Source organism: Uloborus diversus, chromosome 8, assembly GCF_026930045.1.
Source record: "Uloborus diversus isolate 005 chromosome 8, Udiv.v.3.1, whole genome shotgun sequence".
Classification (NCBI taxonomy): Eukaryota; Metazoa; Arthropoda; class Arachnida; order Araneae; family Uloboridae; genus Uloborus; species Uloborus diversus.
This window is the reverse complement of record NC_072738.1, coordinates 143445571-143465778: the sequence shown is the minus strand read 5'-3', so window position 1 is coordinate 143465778 and position 20208 is coordinate 143445571.

The window sequence follows — 20208 nt, the reverse complement described above, 5'->3', positions numbered from 1 at the left end:
AATTGTGTTTTTCAGTGTTAGCATTTAAACAACACACATTACAATTATAAGTGGGTAATTTTGCTTCTAAATTAAAATAAAACCACAGCATTATATTTTGCATATGCTTCACACTTAGCAGGTTTTATTTTATAATACAATCAATGTAATTGACGTTCGATTTTAACAAATTTACTGTAGTACATTCGTCCCTCGTATAACACGGTACTTGCACAACACGGTTTCGATATTACACAGTACGAAACTTCAATTTAATACTTCATGGTTTTGATATAACACGAAAGTTATCTTTAATAAAGAAGACATTTCTTTTTTGTTTAATACATTCTGTTAATGTTTGATAACTCTAATGAGGTTTTACTTTGTTTTTCATGAAACTTGGTTTCGATATAACACGACAGACATGCTTTGATTTACATTATTTCTAAGTCTCGTATAACACGGTTTCGATACAACACGATACATATTGACATGATTTTTATTATATACATGATTAATTAGTGTAAAAAATATGTTAATAAATTTTAAAAAGTCTCGTATAACACGATTTCGATACTACACGGAACGAATAGGAGAGACGCCTGTATATTTACAAGAAAATTATTCAGCTTTATATATTAAATAGTTTTATTAAGAATTGTTATTTAACTTTATGTTTCACATCGAGTTTTATTAAGAGTTTGTCAAATTTTAATCTATTCAGAATTCTATCATGTATCATATGAAACACATTACTTGGAAAATTCTTTTCTATTTTAAACAAGTGTTATCGTTTTTTTTTTTTCTCCTTAATCCGTTTGCTATATGAACATTTTTCTGTATTAAACGTTTTTTGTTTTTTAATTACTAAAAAGTAATAGTTTTTATTTATTTTTTTTTTTAATGAAGGCTGTTTTGAGTGTACAAGCAACTGATAGGCTCGTCATTAAAAAAAAAACCAAGGGAACGATGCGGAAAATACTCAGTTTCTATTGCAGGAGAAAATCAAGAGTAGGGAATTTTTAAACGGGGAGGGGGGAGGTTGCACTTCTAGTCACGTGAATTTAATGTCTGTTAATCATGGAGTAGGAGAGGATAGGAATTTTTTTAGTTTGTCAGTTTGAACATACATTTGCCTTTTGTATACTTATATGCACATATTATATAAATTGGGCTAAGTAAATAACTTGATGAAATAGTAACTTGCTCCTTGCCTTTTCGCTGCAATAAATTAATAAATAGTAGTTTAACGTAACAAATCGGTGGGTAGCCTTTAGTCCAGGTAGATTTGCGTTTTCTTTGAAGTGGAAGGGGGGGGGGATTCTAACATATTCTCTATTAGGGGGCAGTTCAATCAGAAATATTTTTCTGCGGTCCTTCATTTCGAAATTTGACATGGAGGGAGGGGGGTGTGCACTCAATGGGGGAATTGACTTGGGGGAAAACAACGAAAAACACGCCCGCTATCCACTTATAACTAATAAAAAGCATTATTTTTCCAAAGCAAGGGGGACTTTCGACCTTCCTCCCTTTAGTCCACATGGAGAAGGGGGGGCAAGTGGGGGCTCAAGCCCTACCTTGGAAATTAGAACTTCCTTGCTTTTAGTACCTTTTTCTAGCAAGAAAGTAAAAACATTTCTCCAGCCATTAATGAATAAATTATTAAAAATGTCAAATTTTAATAACTGTAATCTGTACTGAAATCGGTTTCTATGCGGAAAGTATCTTACTGAACCATGGAAAAAATATCTGACCCCTCCCCCCTTAAAATTTTGCTTATGCGCGCCCATGCCCCGAACCCCCTAAATGACGACGGACTTACTTGTGGCTCATTAGCAATCTTCGTGTTTTCATAAGCACTCAAGGATTAGTGAGAATTGCTTGAGACTCAATAAAGGTGCTCCCCCCCCCCTCCCAAAGCCCAATATCTAAGGTTGTGCTTCTGTTTTTGGGCGTCCACTGATGTCCTGTGAATTTCGTCATTTGCTAGGAAGTACTACTTTTGCTATATACTCACGTTCTTAATAAGTCATACATATCATTTTATTACCAATCTCTGAACTCTCAATATTTATTGCCACAGTATCCAACTATATTTATTGCTGCTTTTCCCAAAGCTTATGCATAACGGCATGGGGTTGGAAAATCGATATACAGTTCATTTTGACACAAAAGTTAATATTGTTTCTCTTGAAAGTTGCGTATGCTGTATCTATGTTACAAAAAAAGAAAAGAAAGAAAATATTAAAATTTTTAATGAACCATTTCTAATGAAAAATGTTACAACTATTATTTTGCAGAAAAAGTTTGCAAAATTACTGCATCTAGGGGTTCCCCCCTCCCCTTAAGAGCAAAGGTGCACCCCCTCCAAAATAAGTCCCCATAACAGGGAAAATACCACTCGAAATACCCCCCCCCCATAGCAATTTCGATGGTGCAGTGCGCCAGGACCTCCCCAAGGTGGGTACCCCTCTGCATCTATGTGTTTCGTGGTTGTCCCCTCCCCCCAATCGGGAGCAGCACCCAGGATACCCCTTAAAATTTCTATGGTACGGTTCGTGCCACGATCCCCCTTGAGTGGGCACTTAAGGGGGTCAATTAATATGTTATCAAAATTAAAGTAGTTAGTACAACGAGGGGCCTCCGTAGCTCTGTGGTAGAAGCTTCGTCTACCAAGCCGAAGATCGTGAGGGTTCGATTCCCGCCTGTGCCTTGAGTGTTATTTCCTTCTCTAGTGTTGTAAATCTTTCTTGTGTGTGTCCGGAGGCAAGGCGCTTGGCACGCAGTCCTCTACCTATGTGAAACTGTGTAGCTATAAATAGATAAATAAAGTGCAGCGAGTGGGACTTCAGAGCAGACAGCATGATTGAAATTTTTAGTTAGAGGAGGGTTTGCTAAAAGTTGTCTTTGTCGTTTTTTGGGGATCTCATTTTGGGGATGCATTTGAGGGGAGGGGACGTCATTGTTCTTGAGGGGGAAGAGGAGCATCTCTGATTTAGGAAAGATTTTTTTGGTGCAAATGGAATTTCATAAAAAATGCGGAAAAACTGTAACGTCATTTAGTTTGTTTTATTATGATTCAAAATATTTAACTTTAGAATACAGAACGAACCAGTTTATTTTCTTAAACTAATTTGCATTTAATGATGTTTACCATTCTTGAAAATACCAAATACATGAAAAAAAGTACACTTAAAAATCGGAAAGAACATACTCCTTCAGGAAGTGTTTCCAAAAAGGAAAAATAAACTGCAACTGTATTGCTTATGGTATCGCACTTTTTTTTTGGCATCATGTTCGTCATGTTGATAAGAACTCGCCTTAAAATAGATGAAGTTGCCAATATGGTAACCATGGACCCAGGATCGTTCCTGCATTGACCGACGTGTCAAAAAATTTAATGTTGTGTTGCCAATACTTCATGAAGAGTTACAAGTTACAAATTACATTATGTTACATTAGAACATACTGCGATAACATCATGATGAGAGCTACTAGTTTTGGGTTCTTCGTTCTTGTGAATAAACATTTTTAACTCTAGGAAACCTTTTTGGAAAATACTTTCCAATATCAACTATCAATAAACTCCTCGTTTTATTTACTTAGGCAGTTTTTCCTCTTTTTTTTAAATCTCAGAAATGCTCTCAACAGGGAATATGTAGTCACTTGGCGCTGAAGTCCCTATATAGGGACTCTACTTGGCACAAGGGATCAGTTATTTTCGAGTACAAATAGGGGTTCTGAGGCATTTTTTTTTTTTTTTTTTTTTTTTGATGTTTAGATACTTAAATGCAGTTTTGGGCTATATTTGGTCTCTTAAGAGTAGGGATCATGACCTAAACGCTCGACTCTATACATTTATGCGTATCCCCTGAAGAGATTGAATGACAGCCGTCAGGCTTAATGAAAATAAACAGCGCTTTATTATCAAACGATGGACGCTAAAACTTACTCTCATAGAACATTTTGTGTACTGATTTCTACAAGAAACCTTACATTTTTATTTTTCTTGAAATATAGTGTAGTTCGGTCGACTATAAAAAAGATCGATTGCAAAAAGCAACCTTCAAACTATGTTAACTTAATTTGTTATTTAAACCTTGCATTCTTTTTCTCTAGCATAGTAGTAGCGCTTAACAAGAAATAAAAGTTCTATTTGGGATATTCTTTTCCTATCAGGTTTCATGTATTCACCGCATTTTGTTTATGCATTATTACTTTTTCAAATTATTAGCCTATCCCCCAAAAAAGAGTTCCCACATTGGTACATTCCCCCATCCATAAAAACAAGTAAATTCGTAATTATTTTTAAAAATATTTAGAAGTCTATGTCCTCTAAAAGTTCTCAGTATAGAGAAGATTACTAATGAAAAATTAATGATAATGTAGGTGAAACGACATTACTAAAACATCCTCATATATATAATAGCCAATCATCGAGTTAACCGGGAGTTTCAACAATGAAACTCGTGCCATGGCATGATAACTTGATGATTCGCAACTCCAATAAACTATAGGGGGCTCTGCAGTCAGTCTAATGACGGATGAAAAAGGTAAAACAAACAAATGCCCTAACTTATAACTTGCTTTGACGCTTAGTGAACGACAGTAATTTTTCATTGTGTTTATGGGAAGCTTTCTTTTCTTTTCTTCTGAATTTACATTACATCATAAACTGTCGGAAGCCTGTGATTCACCTCAAAGAAAACACGTGGAATGGAATGTTTTACTTTTTTCTTTAGTATTGTTAATCACCGCAAGGTAGCGTATTCGAGCTCTGGAGTTGCGAATTGTACCATCCCCTTTTCAAGTATTGGCGTCAAACTCGAACCAGGCTCTTGTACCCTCAAAGGCAGGACCGGATCTACGTACTTGCCTGGGGGAGGGGGCATGGGAACTAAGCGGTCTATAGCCTTTAGTCCCATAGAAACCCAGAGAATAGTTAAAGACCCTGCTGAATTTGTGTAGGGAGGCCCAAAATTTATAAATCCGGGCTTGCTTAAGGTCAGGCTCGACAAGAGGCCATGTCAGCCCAGTCGGAAACGAGGGACACGGGCTTGAAAGGACCCGGCAACACTGACGTAAAAAAAAAAAGAAAGGAAGAAAGAAAAATGGAGGGGGGGGGGGGGACTCTGAAAATCAGAAAAAACATAAAGATTAAGTAAAATTTACTCTTTTGGTATTTAGTGTTGTGAGACTTAAAATATAGTTAGTTGTTTTCTAGTAAACAGTTTTGATTTTTTTTTTTTTTTGTTCCCCCTCCTTTTCCTTTTATTGGGGAGGGGGGAGCCTGACGACATATCTGACAAGGGGCCTGCTTTGGCTCTCTGCAGCCCTGCTTAAGGTCTACTTGTCAATAAATTGTTTGATTCCGTTCAATGCTTCTGGATGTATATCAGACAAGGAAATAACTTTCGATGGCTCAATCCCCCGTTTGAGCTATTGGCATTAAAATTAAATCAGCACCTGAACTCTCCAAGTCAACATATTGACCAAATTTTTCTTGATTCCGCCAGTTGCTTCCCGAGATATAGCAGGCATGCATAACAGAGTAAACATTCAATTGCTCAACCCCTCTTAGAACTTGCACCAAAAACTGATGTGCATCTGATTTTGTTCGATTTCATGCAGTAGTTTTTGCTTTACAGCGGTCAAAAAAAAAGAAATAAAAACTTTCACATACCTAAATTTGAATCACAAATCCATTACTTTCTTCTGCATATCAGATATAGAAGAAAGTATAAACAGATTATTTTTAACTAAAGACAAAAAAAAATATTGGGTAGTGGAAAGTTACTATCAGGTCTCTATAGTAAGGTAAGCATATAATGCACCCATGATTATTATTGGTCATATTTCAATGAACACTAATTAAACTAGTTTTAACTTGAGTCAAGCAAATACAGTGAAGCGTGAAACACCCTTTATACGTTTTTGAAGGAACTGTGTGGAAAAAGCCTATAAAGAAAAAAACGTAAAATAGGTTTAGGTTATTAAGTATTGGACTCTGCTGTGACCAATTTAAAAACGTATAAAAGCGAAGCGTATAAACAGTGCTTCACTGTAACACATATATTTTTTTTTCTACTAGTAAAAATCATGAAAATTACATGTTTCCTAATTCTAGTCAGCCTTTCTCAACCTTTTTGTGACCCCTGGACCGGTAAAAAAATCGAGAACTGGCAAGATTTTTTATTTGCTTGTTATATAAAAAAACTTATGCACTCAAGAATTGCTAAACGAAATTGCATAGAATTGTGCACACGCAGTGCACAAAATGATTGGGAAACAGGAATTTTTCCTGCTCCAGAGATCAAAAGATGTATCAAATATTGCATTTATTTTCTCTTTATCTTACCTATGTTTGTGATTACAATTTAAGTACAACCACTTTTTTAAAATATCAGATTGAGCATTCTTCTTTGTCTTCATGCAGGCAAAAAAAAAGAACTAGACATAGGATAAAAATATATTTATTAAAATTAAATTTCATAATGCAGTTTTAATGTAGTAAAATTTTTAGGCATCATGAGTAATTTTAATTCTAATGAGCAAAAAAAAAATTACAAAATGTTTTCAAAAAATAATAGCAATGACATACAATTCAAAACTACTGAAATACATGAGAAAGAAACGAAAAACAAAAAATTGATTCATATATATGCATTACAGAGACAAAAGAATAATCTATTTGGCAAAATAAAATAAACAAACGCAATAGAACTTCGATTAACCAAAGTTATTGGACCGGACTCTCTCAAAATTGAGATTCTACTTTATATAGCTGCCAGTTTTAATAAGCTAAAACTGATTACTGGGAGAGAAGAAATTCATGAGTCCGATGCAGGATTTAAAAATTCTAATATTTCTTAAGACTTGAAAATTAAAGTTCTATATTTGTTCCAAAATTTAGAAGTTCCAGTCTTTACCATACAAAAATACAACTTTATTGCTTCATACCTTCATTAACCACTGTAATATGAAACAAACACGAATGATCTTAAAATAATATCTGAAGATCCTGAAGATTTCTAAGGATCCCATCTTTGATAATTCATTAAATTATTTTTGAAGCTACATTTACCAATGATGCTCGATGAAAAGTAAAAGCAGTCGTTTGGTAGAGTTTTTAAATGGAGATCGAAATTAAAATGATTCTTGAAAAATCCAGGTTTTCATAAATAAAGCAAAAAAACCTGGGTATGTGGTCAAAAATAGGAACTAAAAATAGGCTTTAAAAAAAAGAAAAAAAAAAAAAACAAGTTTTATCAAACCCTGACACAGAGGGTATATTTCGTTAGAGGGAGATAATTTGCACCCAAACCTGTTTTCGTGCTTTTTTTTTTTTTTTTTTTTTTTGTGCGGTATATGAAATTTTCAATCAGATCGGGACTCAACTGACAAAATTATTTAGAAAGTGAACAAAATTATCTTCAAAATGGACGAAATTACCCTCAAAACGAATTATTTTTTCTATGCGGTCCCTATCCACCGCACAAAAACAGGTTTGGGTGTAATTAAAATTCTGCATAAAAATAGATTGATTCATGGAAATGAGGCACTAAGAGGTAAAATGTTTGTTGGTGCTAAAAAGGAAAATTCTGAGATAACCAGAGCAATAATGACAACACAAAGAACAGTCTGTTTTGCGGCAATGAGATGATAGTGGCAGCGACTGTGGTTTAAAATGCAGAAGCAAAATTTTTTAGAAGCTGAAGACTTTATTTCAGGTTATCTTTGGGCGATTTCAGGGAGAGAGGTTTCAAACTTCTCCCCTGTAAATGTTTTGGCATTGTAGTCTTAAAAACGAAGTTTTAATATAGTTTTGTCAATGTTTGGGGAATGGGGACAAATTCGAGGGCTCTTTCCCTCGGAAATTCTTTGAAAATGAAGACAAGAAACGCTTGTGCCATCTTTTGTGATGTAAGGATAAAGGGGGCTCTTCCCAAAATATTCGAGACTGGAGTCTTAAAAACGTAAATTTAGACCATCTATTGCCAACTTGCTACAACTGGTGCCGGGATTATCTCTCGAAAACTTTTGCGAAGTTGAAGCTATAGAAACATTATTTCAGGCTATCTTTAAATGAATTAAGGAGGAAAGAAGGGGTTCAGGATTTCTACCTGCAATTTTTTAGAAATATTGAAGTCCTAAAAACTCAATTTTAGACTTCAAGTCATTTCTTTCTAAATTGGAACCTTGAAAGGAGAATTTTACCCTATCGTTCCTATCAGGGTAAGAGAAGTTAGCTGCCTAAAAAAAATTCTGAAACTGGAGTCTTAATAACCCAAATTTAGGTCATCTTTGAAGTTTGAGGAACTAAAAAATGTTTTTTGGGTGGCTGGGGGGATTCTCCTAGAAATTATTTAAATATTGAAATTTTAAGCTTTCTTAGGAGACGTTAGGACTGGGTGATGTTAATAGATATTTTTTTTTCTTTTGCTTTTGAAATTAAAATCTTTAGACAATCTTTTAAAAGGAAAAAATAAAGGGGTAGTGCCCACCCTCCCCGAGTCGTCATCACTGGTGGCAGCTCTGACAAGACCTGTTAGTGAACATGATTTAGAAAAATTATCAAGTTAAACTCTATATGATTTGAGCTCATTTTTTTTTAAATCGTTTTTCTGATTCAAAAACTTTCAGTTTACTTACATTCCTGTGCTTCTTAGGATCATAGTAATTCTGAAAAAAAAAAAATAGTTTAACAAACTAAAAAAACACGCTTTCGTAGCAAAATGAGCTAAAAAGTGAAAAATAATCTTTGGATGATAGTAGTTGACCAATCACTTAATAATACAAAAAAGTGTAGGGTGCTGTCTATTTACATTTTTGCTTAGACAACAAATGGAAGAAATTCAAGACAACTGATAAGAAGCCCCCCACGCTTTTTTGTATTACATTAAAATTAATTGATTGGTCAACTATCATCCAAAGATTATTTTTCACTTTTTAGCTCATTTTGCTACGAAAGCATGTTTTTTTAGTTTGTTAAACCATTATTTTATTTTTGTTTTTTAGTCTTGTTAGAGAATTATCAAGCAAAGTTTTTTTTTTTTTTGTGCGGTATATGAAAATTTGAATCAGATTAAGACTTAATTGATGAAATTATTTATAAAACGAGTGCAAGGTAATATCTTAAAGTTAAGACAAGGGCACTCCGATGGGAAGCTTCTGTGAGTCATTGATGTACGTTTGTGAAAATCATATTTATATTACTTTGAAAATTTGAGATGCATTAGAATAAAAGTTTTGTTCAACAATGGTCTGATCAGCAATGAATTTCCAATTGAAGGCTCACCTAAATTTTGACATGAAATTAGTTGAAAACAGTTATATTTCATGTTCTAATTACCTTGGAACATGGGAACAAATTTTGTCTGATGCAGAAAAATTAAAGGTTTTTGTAGATATTATTAAATAATTTTTGCAAGCATTTTTTAATGTATTTTTAAAAAAATTTCCTTTTTCACATTGTTGAATTTATGCCAAAATATTGATTAAAATTGGAGGAAACTAATAATTAAAAAAAGAGTTAATTAATTTGATTATAGAATATTGCATTGTCATCGGGCCTGAGATAGCGTGCTAAATTTCAAAAGAATCCGATCGCAGGAAGTGAGCGAAATTTGAGCTGCAAGATTCCGTTACAAGATACATACATACATACAGGTGAAGCTAATTAAATTTTGAGGAATTTTATTTAAAAGCGTGTTAAATAAAATTCCTCAAAAAATTAGAACCATAAGTATATTAAAGTCAGAACAAACAACGTAAGTAGAAGCACAAATTTGTAAATTACAGCAGACACGTGTTTCGATAAGCTCATTATTTTTTGCATTGAAAAAGGCGTTCCCTGTAACGCCGAAACACGTGTCTGCTGTAATTTACAAATTTGTGCTTCTACTTACGTTGTTTGTTCTGACTTTACTATTCAGCACAAAGGTATTTATTTATCTTATCATAAGTATATTACTATTTTTTTTCCTAAGATCCAAGTTCTTAACCATAGTAAATACCCACAAGTGGAATACTTGAGGAAATCTTCTTTGAATAAAGACATGTTTCGAAGCACAATCTTGACTATAAAAATATTATCAAATATTTCTCTTCTTTGAAATGCAGATTACATTCAAAAATTTTCGAGCGCGCATGATTATCTATACATTAGAACCACAACTTTTAACTTCAGAAACAAATGCAGGGTGGCAACACTGTGAAAAAAAGTTCCCCGACTTTTCCTTGATTTCCCTGATAAAGTTCACCAAATTTCCCTGATTTACGTTACCAATGATTATGGTTTTCTTTCTTTGCTCTACTTGAAATCCATTGTATGTTTGTATAAAATGCAGTATTTTAAACGTTTTAAGTTGTGTAAAGTAGTTGAACTAAAGATATATTTTAAAAAGATGCTACTTTTTTTTAATAAAATGGTTTAAAAAAAAATATGTCAAGTCAATTTTTTGGGGGAAAAAAAACCTTACAAAACAGTATATTTAATTTTTCTACATGGAAAGATTATAGAAAATTAAAAAAAAATACTTTACTTCCAGAAACCACTTAGCATAAGAATTTTAAGAAACTATTAAAATTACTCTTAAAAACATATGTATTTATGACAGAACTAAAAAGTAATTGAAATTATCTTGAACTAAGTTTTCAAACAGTATAATAATTGTTGCAAGAATAACAAGTAATAGTGAAAGAATAGAAGTAATGTAGTTATTCTTATATAACTAATTGACATATTTATGCAAAATAGATGAAAGCATTTGACATTCATTAATAGGGAGCTTTTCTCTAATCAAGAACATAGGTTTTAATGAATGAATACAGCATTTTAACAATAAAAAAATAATGATATTTACTTAAGTATATAAGTTAACGCTATTTCAAATGATTTCAGTATGTAAAGAAAAAAAAAATCTTAAGATTGCTTATGTAACAAACAACTTTGAAATGCAAGAAAAAAAAGCAATTAGTTAATTTTAAAATATATAAAAGAAGAATACAACTTGGTTATAAAATTAAAGAATCACTTAAGTCTGAAGAAAAGAAAACCTTTATAATCTGCGGTGACAACAAATAGTATAACGGCAAAAAACAAAGTTTTTTCATTGAAAGTTCAATTTTAGCAATTAAATTAAAAATGCGAAGAAGTAATAACTTTTAAGCTTTTACAGTATTAATTCAAAAACCAAAGATTTTTTTTTTTGAAATTGTGATTACAGTACGCTAATTACTTTGAGACAATGGAATAAAAGCAAAGGAGCTAAGGCATTAATGAAGGCTTCCTCTTTGCCTGTATGGTTATTTATTTAATGTAGCATTGAAAGCGTAAAAGGAAATTTCAAGCTAGGTAAAATAAACAACCTAACAGACACAGAAGCAATCTTAGGAAGTTCATCCTGTGGTTAATAAATAAGATTTAATACTTTGACGTTGAGGAAAAAAGATGCACAAATATGCGGCAGTGTATAATCGCACCTCATTAATTTTACTTTTTTTGAATAGATAATTGGCAGAAAATGCATAGGGAATTAGAGTACTTAATTTTGTAAAGCAAAAAAAAAAAATTTTTTTCTTCATAAAATCAATTTTCCCTGATTTTTTGTTATTTTTTCAAAATTACCTGATATTTCCCTGATTAATAAAGTTCCCCGACTTTTCCCTGATCTGTCGCCACCCTGAAATGGAATTACAATTGCTAGAACAAACTTTCAATACTTGATATTGATTGCATTAGTGTTTCACATAATGGTGAAGTAAATCCCCAATGTGCACTGCCATTTAACCTTAAAAGCATGTCTATACAGTTCTAGTACAACCGTTGTATAGGAAAATATTTTTCTTTCTTTTTTCTTCTTGCTGTCGATTTATAAATACATATTACAGACACTTACTTTTTTCGTATAATACTGCCTGTAATAGCATTTTTGTTAAAAATTTAATGCAAAAAATGAAGAAAGGAAAATATACTTCGTAAATTAAAACATAATATTAAAGCCATATCACACTGCTAGACTTCTTACCACCATACATATCCTCCATAGTGAAAATGTTAAGCACATGGATATGAAAATTATAAAGAAGCACAATATTGAGGCAGTGAGAAGCAAAGGGATTATTTAAAGTTTCGAGAAAATCACGTTTAAAGTTCAGATCCTAGGTAGGCTTTCATTAAAAAAAAAGTTTTGAAATCATGCTGTACAACAGCGCCTACTAGTGCTATTTCTTGCCCTCCAGCAAAGCAGAGGTTCTCCTACCATTTGTACTGGTACAGTAGACTACTTTTATAACGCCGGCCATAAATAATGCAATTCTCTATAAACCGCACAACTTTCCAGAAGTAAACAATAGGTTTTGAAATTTAAAAAATACCTCTGTTTTGAGTAGCAAACATAAATATTGTTAGGCGAATCAAATTTTAAACAGTTTTTCATCATTCCATCATAATTCAAAGCTTTTAAATAAAAATTATTATTCACAGTAAAAAGAAAATACCACATGGCTCTTGAAAATGCACCTGTTATGCAAACCATAAAGCTATTTGAAGTGTAAGATAATTCACTTTCTTTTGATTTGTGAATGACTAATTCTATAATTAGTGCTTTACTACTCATTGCAGATAAAACCCATTCTGAAGTGCTAATATATATTCTGAATATTAGTTTTAAAATTTGTGAAATGACTTATGTAACGCCAAAACCTGTATACCGCAAAAGCTCTGGTCCCAAAGAGTGCGTTATAACGGTCTTCTACTGTATCTCCAAATTTTTAATTTTGTCATTTACATCCCTTTGCTTCTCACTGCCTCAATCTGAACAATATCACAATTAACACAAGAGAAGTTAGCTTAAAAAAACAACACAAGTAATATATATTGGACCTGCTACCTCACAGTCATTCGCTTGAATAATCATTAGATAAACCAGGGGTAATTCTGTACAAAAGCAATTAAAAACATCACATGTAAGAGAGAGAGAGAGTGATAGGGATAGAAGATATTATACATAGTGATAATATCATCACTATGTATAATATCATTGTGTGCAATGTATAATATCACTATGTAGATAGTAATATTATACATAGCACACAAGAAATAAATAGCAGTTAAGAAATTTTAATACTGAAAGTAACTTGATTTTCTCCCTGATATTTTTCTTTTCTCTAGATTCTTTTACAATTACAGTTGGCTCTCTATTTAACGACTTTCAAGGGACCACAAAAAATTGTCCTTAAGTAGAAAGCGTCCTTAAATAGAACGCTTTTAACACTATAGCGGACTATCAAGGACCGTGAAAAGCCGTCGTTAAATAGAGCGTCATTAAACAGAGAGCCAACTGTATTATTAGTTTTGAAATTGATGAGACTTTAAGAACCACAAATCTTTTGAATTTTATAAAATTTTGGAATAGAATCGGCATTTGTTGCAGAAGCAGTTGTTTTCGGATGATTAAGAGTCTCAACTTTAAATGTAAGTCTTTGGCAAAACAAAAGAATTAATGTGTGATAAATTTCAAAGAATTGTAATTCAGGAACGTCAAAAAACAATTATAGTTGATGTTTCAACCTGTGTTAGAAAACCGAAAACTTCCGGAATAATTGCTCAGGAACCTTGTAAAAATAATTACATCTTTAAAATAGTAAGTTTTTAAGATGGCTCTGTATCAAATGCTTCAGATGATTCAACATTATTAGCTATAAATTATTCCACAGCTAAAATTTTTCTTAAAAAGAAATTTCTTTTAGTCAGGGCGAAATAATGTGTTCGCTTGGCTTTATTCAAAAATACAAGAATACACTCCCCCTTCGTTTAATTTTTCCACACACTCGAGTTTTACCAACTGCTCTGTTGCTTTGCCACTGGTTTATTAAAGAATATAATTGGTCTCAAGAAACTAAAACATTACACTTCTGTATTAGGTTAGGTGTTTTCAGGATAATCTAAAAATAAAGATCCATCACTTCGAATAACTATGCGTTTCAAATCACTCATATGAAAAGGTTTTTGAAGCATGTTATTGGCTTCTTCCGATTTAACAGCCTTATCATAAATATTTAAAGAATCTTTACTGCTATGAGCTTGGTCCCACAATTTTGGTGCCGCAGTTATTTCATAAGTAGATTTTTCACATGCCTCCAAAGCATCACTGGACATTTCAACCATTCCAGAAAGGGATTTGGAACTAGATTTTGATTGCTTGATATCTCTATGAGTTGTCCTGCATGAAGAATTTGGTTCTTCGTTAATGTTTGATATCTTTTCATTACGATATGGCATAGCTGATAGCAAATCATGCGTTGAATCTGTGGTTGAAGTCGTCATTTTTAGCTGCTTCTTTAACTGTCTCATGATGCGACGCTTCTTTAAATTGTAGTTTTCTTTCAGTTTCCATTTCTTCTGCTGTATTTTTTGAATTTCACTAATAAGGGAGTTTCGTACATGATGATTGATGCGAGATTCAGTTTTGGAAGGACTTTTCATCAGTGAGTGTTTGTTTAAAAGCAATTTTTTTTTCTGCAACAATTTTTCTAATCTGTCTGTCCGATTTTTCATTTTCCAGACTTTACAAATATCACATGGAGTATTGCTTTTAGGATTATTAGTCACAGTTGCTAGTTCCGAGTATTTTAACTCAGACAAAGATATGTCTTCTAGTTTTTGAAATACACTGAATTGAAAATTTTTATTTTCAGGCACAACAGCAACAATTTTTGTCTCATACTTCTGAACTGGGAACTTATCATTGTCATTTACTTGACTCAAACAGTTCTTAGCAGCAACATTTTCTTCTGATGAGAATTTGCTTGTTAACTCTTGTTCTGGTTCATAAGATGAAGCATCTTCAGAGGTACAAGTACTGCTTTTCTGGCCCAAAAAACTCTCTGTCCTAACAGGTCTTTCAGATGGAGGAACATTAATTGTAGAGTCATTGATGAGTTTAAGGCTCGCAACATTCAATTTTTCTACAACAACCTGCAAAGAATGTTTTAACGTTAGCATCAAACACATTCAATTGTCAAGCATTAAAATGTCCATAAAAAAATCAATGATAAAATTTTCCAAATAAAATGTTTTGCATTCAATGAAATAGATATCAAACACAAAATATTTTGTACTGTATTCTCTAAAACAAAACTAGAGTCAAATCAGAGCAGAACCTGCAATTTTACTTTGCTACTTCTTTAGTAAAACAATAAACAATTTTAAATAATAGAGACAAATATCAAAACATTACAACTTTAAGTTGTTTTAAACGGGGATGAGAGTGGTCAGAGAGCAAAAAGGAGGAAATCCAAAAATAAATTTCGTAAAAGGGATGATATCCAAAAAAATTTCGTGAAAGGGAGGATATACAAAACCGCATCAAAATAGAACCTGGAAGCCATGATATTCAAAAATTCAACAAAAAAATGGCTAATTTACCAGTTTTAAAGGTAATACATATGTTAATTAAGTAAGAAGTAATAATTTCATACAATTTGCTGCATTGTACAATTTCTTGCAACAGGGTTTATTCCTAAATAAATCTAGATTTTGAAAAAGAGGCAACAAGTTCTAACCCCTGGGTCCTCGAACAAAAGGTTGGGGGAGCCAGAGGTCAATCTTGGATGCATCACACAATAGTGTCAACATTTCATATTTTTTAGAGAAAAATATTTTTTTCATTAAAAACATTTGAGTTCATAGTGTTAAGCAAGTGAGAACATAAATTTTAAAATTAGGTCTGTTTGTAAAGTAAAAATTTACAACAGAGATGATTATGTTGTTGAACATACATTTCAGAGTAAGAATTGAAAATAAATAAATATATTTGTATATAAACAACTGGTTATCTTTTTCCTTGCATTAGAACCCAAAATTTGTTTTTAAAAACTTCCTAATACGATTTTGGAATCAAAAGAACTTGCAGCTGCCTCATTTAATCATGAAATCTCAAAACTTTAATAGGCTGTAAAGCCTAAACCATTTGAGATTCACCATAAATGTTTTTTTTCACTTTCATAAATACACAAAAAAAGTAACCATGCCAAGTTTCAATAAATTAGAGACTGTGGGTGCTAAGTCAAGTTTTTTTATTGACTTTTGCATTTTTTCTAAAATAAATTAAATAGGCGGGATTATGCTTTCTCACGTATTTTGCTGACAATTAAAATTGATTATTAGAGTCATTTATTTTTTAAAAGAGTTGCATATTTTTCAAAAGAGTTCGATAAAACGAGGCGGCAAGCAGCAAGCCGCTCTTTACACAGGTGTTTTTAAGTGCTAAAGAGTGGGACAAGTAAGCACTGAACTGGAACAGTTTTACTAGCCACCTAAATAATTTCGTCCCCATAATAAATAATAATTTACTGAATATTCATTGATTCCTCGTTGATAAGTACTGGCTCCTGGTGTAGGTGCCGCGCTGTGCTACGACCGATGGCGGTATATTTAAGGGGCAGCACATTTTACAATTTCAAAGTAAAGTGGAAAAATTAATGAATAGACTTTTTCTTCTTGCGATAGAAATTATGTCATGCTGAAAACCATACAACAGTTTTTCCTTTGCAAATTTTCTAAAGTGCCCTTTTCTTAGAAACAGGATGGGGGGAGAGGGGGAGTCTGCTAATGTTGTCTCAGGCAATCACAAGCACCAGCAAGTAAACATTTGGCCTCTATCATAGGCGCAAAAAGGAAGGAAACATTCTTATCCCCACCCCCTCATAAAAAAAAAGAAAAAAATAACTGCTACCTTTGTTCTGAGTCTTTATTATGCAACTATAAAATACGAGTATTTGGAGAATTTTGTGTTACATCTGACAGATATTATACAGAAAAAAGCATTAAATTAGCAGAAGAATAATTAGTTCAGGTATTACAAAGAGGGTCATTCTGTAAATATTTATATTAACTTGGATTATAGCTGAATCATCAGGCGAAGAACATTGACACTGAGAATTAGCTGCTTACTGGCATAAATGCTAAGGATCATATGGGTCATTCTACAAAACGTGTAATGTTTCTGTCACATGCCTTTTACAGTAAAACCTTTAAGGAACAATTCATTTAACAATGATTTTTAATTTCATCAAAAATATATATATTTTAACCTGCTAACATTTTTTTAATAATAATTTTTATTTTAGTATATTTTTGGTTCACAACATGTGAATTCTCACCTCCGTGGCATGTCACACACCTTGTGTGACTGTTTATGTTGCTTAATAACTTGATTAATTAAAAGTATAAACTTATTTATTTATCATTCCTTTCACAAGTGTCTCAAATACTAATTGTTTAAGTATATTTAATTTTTTAATATTGTGTTTTAGTTCGTTTTAGAAGGACATGTCACACAATAAATTCTTACCTCCGATAGCTAAAACAAAATGCCATTTCTCATTAACACCTGGCAGTAATGATATAAAATATTATTTTCCATGATACAATAAAGCCCCATTGTTTATTTTCAGCCATAGTTGAAGTTGCGAGATTTTTGTCGAAAAACAAGAAAATAGGTTTTGCAGTAAAAACTTATTGTGGTTATTCTGACTTCTCACCTCCGTTAAATTGAATTTCAGGGATGTTAATTAATGTAAAAAAAAGTGAACATGTTTTCATGTGCTTAACATGTGCAGATTGTAGCAACGAAGAAAAAAAAACCATGAAAGATGTATCTATTAGGCCTATATTAATGGCAAGATCCTTACCTCCGTGAATCTCATCTCAGTGACAGACCTCATCAATGTCATCATTTCTGAGGTGAAAATAACTGATAGAGGGGAAATACATCAATAATAGGCATTCTACCAAAATTATAAATTGCCAGTATATCCTCTATTTTTTAACATACATTTTGAAACTACTAAGTCATACTTTAATTAAGAGGGCTTAGTTTTATCTTCCCACTAATCATTAAAATAGCTGATTGTTTGCACAATTAACAAAATTACTACTTTGATATTAAATTGGCCTTGATTTTTAAATATTAAAAGTTTTTTTTTTTTTTTTTTCATTTTTGTGAACAAGGCATTTTTTAATTTTTTATTTATGAGTAAAATAATTGGAACTTAGCTGGGCCATTGTTTATGGTTACTTCTAGTAGGTAACACTTTCATGTAAGAATGAAAAAAGAAGAAAATAAAAGGTTTCAAAATTGAAAAATATTTGCGTTCAAAAGTTATGTTTTCTGGAGAATAACCCATATACTAAGATCTTATTTTAAAACAAACCTTCAACGACATTTTACTGACAATTGGGATGTTGGGATGTCTTAGACCCATGTGACAATGCTGCAACCAAAAGGGGAGGGGGGAAACACCCCCCCCCCCCCCCCAGAGAGAGAGAGAGAGAAAAGGCAGAGTATATATTTTTTTCAAAAACATTCCATAGTGTTAAAGAGAACTAACCAACGCGCCTTAGGGAAACAAAGTAATTTTAATAGGAAAAATACAATGTTGGGGGGGGGGGGGGGGGGAGGGAACCAAAATTTTTGAGAAAAGCCTAAAAAAATTTCTATAGCAGATTATTCATCAATTAATCACGTAACACTCTTTCTATTTCTCCCTCCTCCTTTTTTTTTTTCTTTTCTTTTTCCTAGATGACCAAAAACTAAAAGTCACGATAAGGAAAAAAACTTTTTCCCCCTGTTCAGAAGGATGGTAGGATAAAATGTGTCGCTTTGAAATTAAAAAATTGTAAAAAAAAATTCATTGCATATTTAGAAAGAAACTCGCATACTTTTTGTGGGATGGGTTTAGAAAGAACTAAACCCAGAAAAAAGTGAAAAAATAAAAGTTTTTCCAAAATTCCATTAATAAAATTAAAAGAAAAAAGAAAAAAAAAAGCTATCGTATATTTTGAAAACTTGTTTTTTTTTCTGAAGAGGTGAATTGTTTTGACTACTACATATGAAATTTTCAGAAAGAAATCTGTTATACCTTTTGCGGGATGGGTTTAGAAAAAAGTTTAACATAGGGAAAAAACCCGCATAAAAAAGTTTTTTTTCAAAAATTCATAAAAAATTCAAAAATTGGTTAATCTTCAAAATGTTTTCGATCATCATATTTGAAATGAAATTCCCTACACTATAGTACAAGAAAGATTTTCCTGGCTCAATTGGTCGGGGGTCTGTGACGAAATAAACACAAAAAAAAAGGGCTAAAAATCACATAAAACATTTAAGGAAAAACTGATTAGAAATTTAGGGTTTGGGCTTTGAGGTGCACACCCCCCGATGTACGTTCGAATTTTGTCCGAAGTTTTAGGGCTGTAGGTGCTATGGGGTCTTCTAGCCATCAGGAACAAAGAAAGAAAGACCGTTACTCTTATATATATATATATAAATAATAATTTTCTCATATGAATTGAATGAAATTTTTTAAAAAAAGCAGAGAAACGGAGAAAACATAGTATTAAAAAAAGCCTCACGATCATTAATCATCCCAGCCAATTTATCGGTAATCAGCAAATTTGATTAGCAAAAAAAAAAAAAAAAAAATCCACACAATGCAGAGTAAAACACATAATTTCACTGAGTAAATTTCATTTCTGATTAAAATAATAAATTTACCATTGTTAAGCCTTTTTTTCTTCAAACAAGATTTTGAAGAAAATTAAATTGTATTTGTTGTAATTGTTGTTGCTGTTCTATGTATGCAACCAAGAAGGGTTTATTGTTACTTCGAAACACATGTAACCAATGTGTATTGCATAATTTGCTTTATTACTTGTTAAATTTTAGTTTTAATTTTTTGAAACTGCAGTCTTATTACATAGAACTAAAAAGTAAGCTTGGTAATACTACCGTTGGAAGGTAAAGGGCAGTATCTGCAAGAATGAGTTTTTCAGATATTTGAAACAATGCATTTTGAATTCCAATTAGTTGGAATTCGAAATTTTTTTCAGGCTTTATTTTCAAACAAAGCCAAACAAGCTAGTTTTTACAGTAAGGCAAAAGTTCAACAGATGACAAAAATGCAAAATAATAATAATAATAATAAATAAATAAATAAATAAATAAGTAAAACAAAATGCAGGTACTGAGTTTTACCTTCCCACATCAGAATATTCCCCATATATTATTTGATGAATCATACAAAATTTTAAGCCAAAGTTTAATGTTTAGCATACCCTCAGGGACCCATTTTGGATCTTTTCAGTCGGATTATTTAGTTTTTGAGGCAGACTTGGACATTCATCTTCAGAAACATATGGATTTATAGTTTCTTCAAAATTTTTCT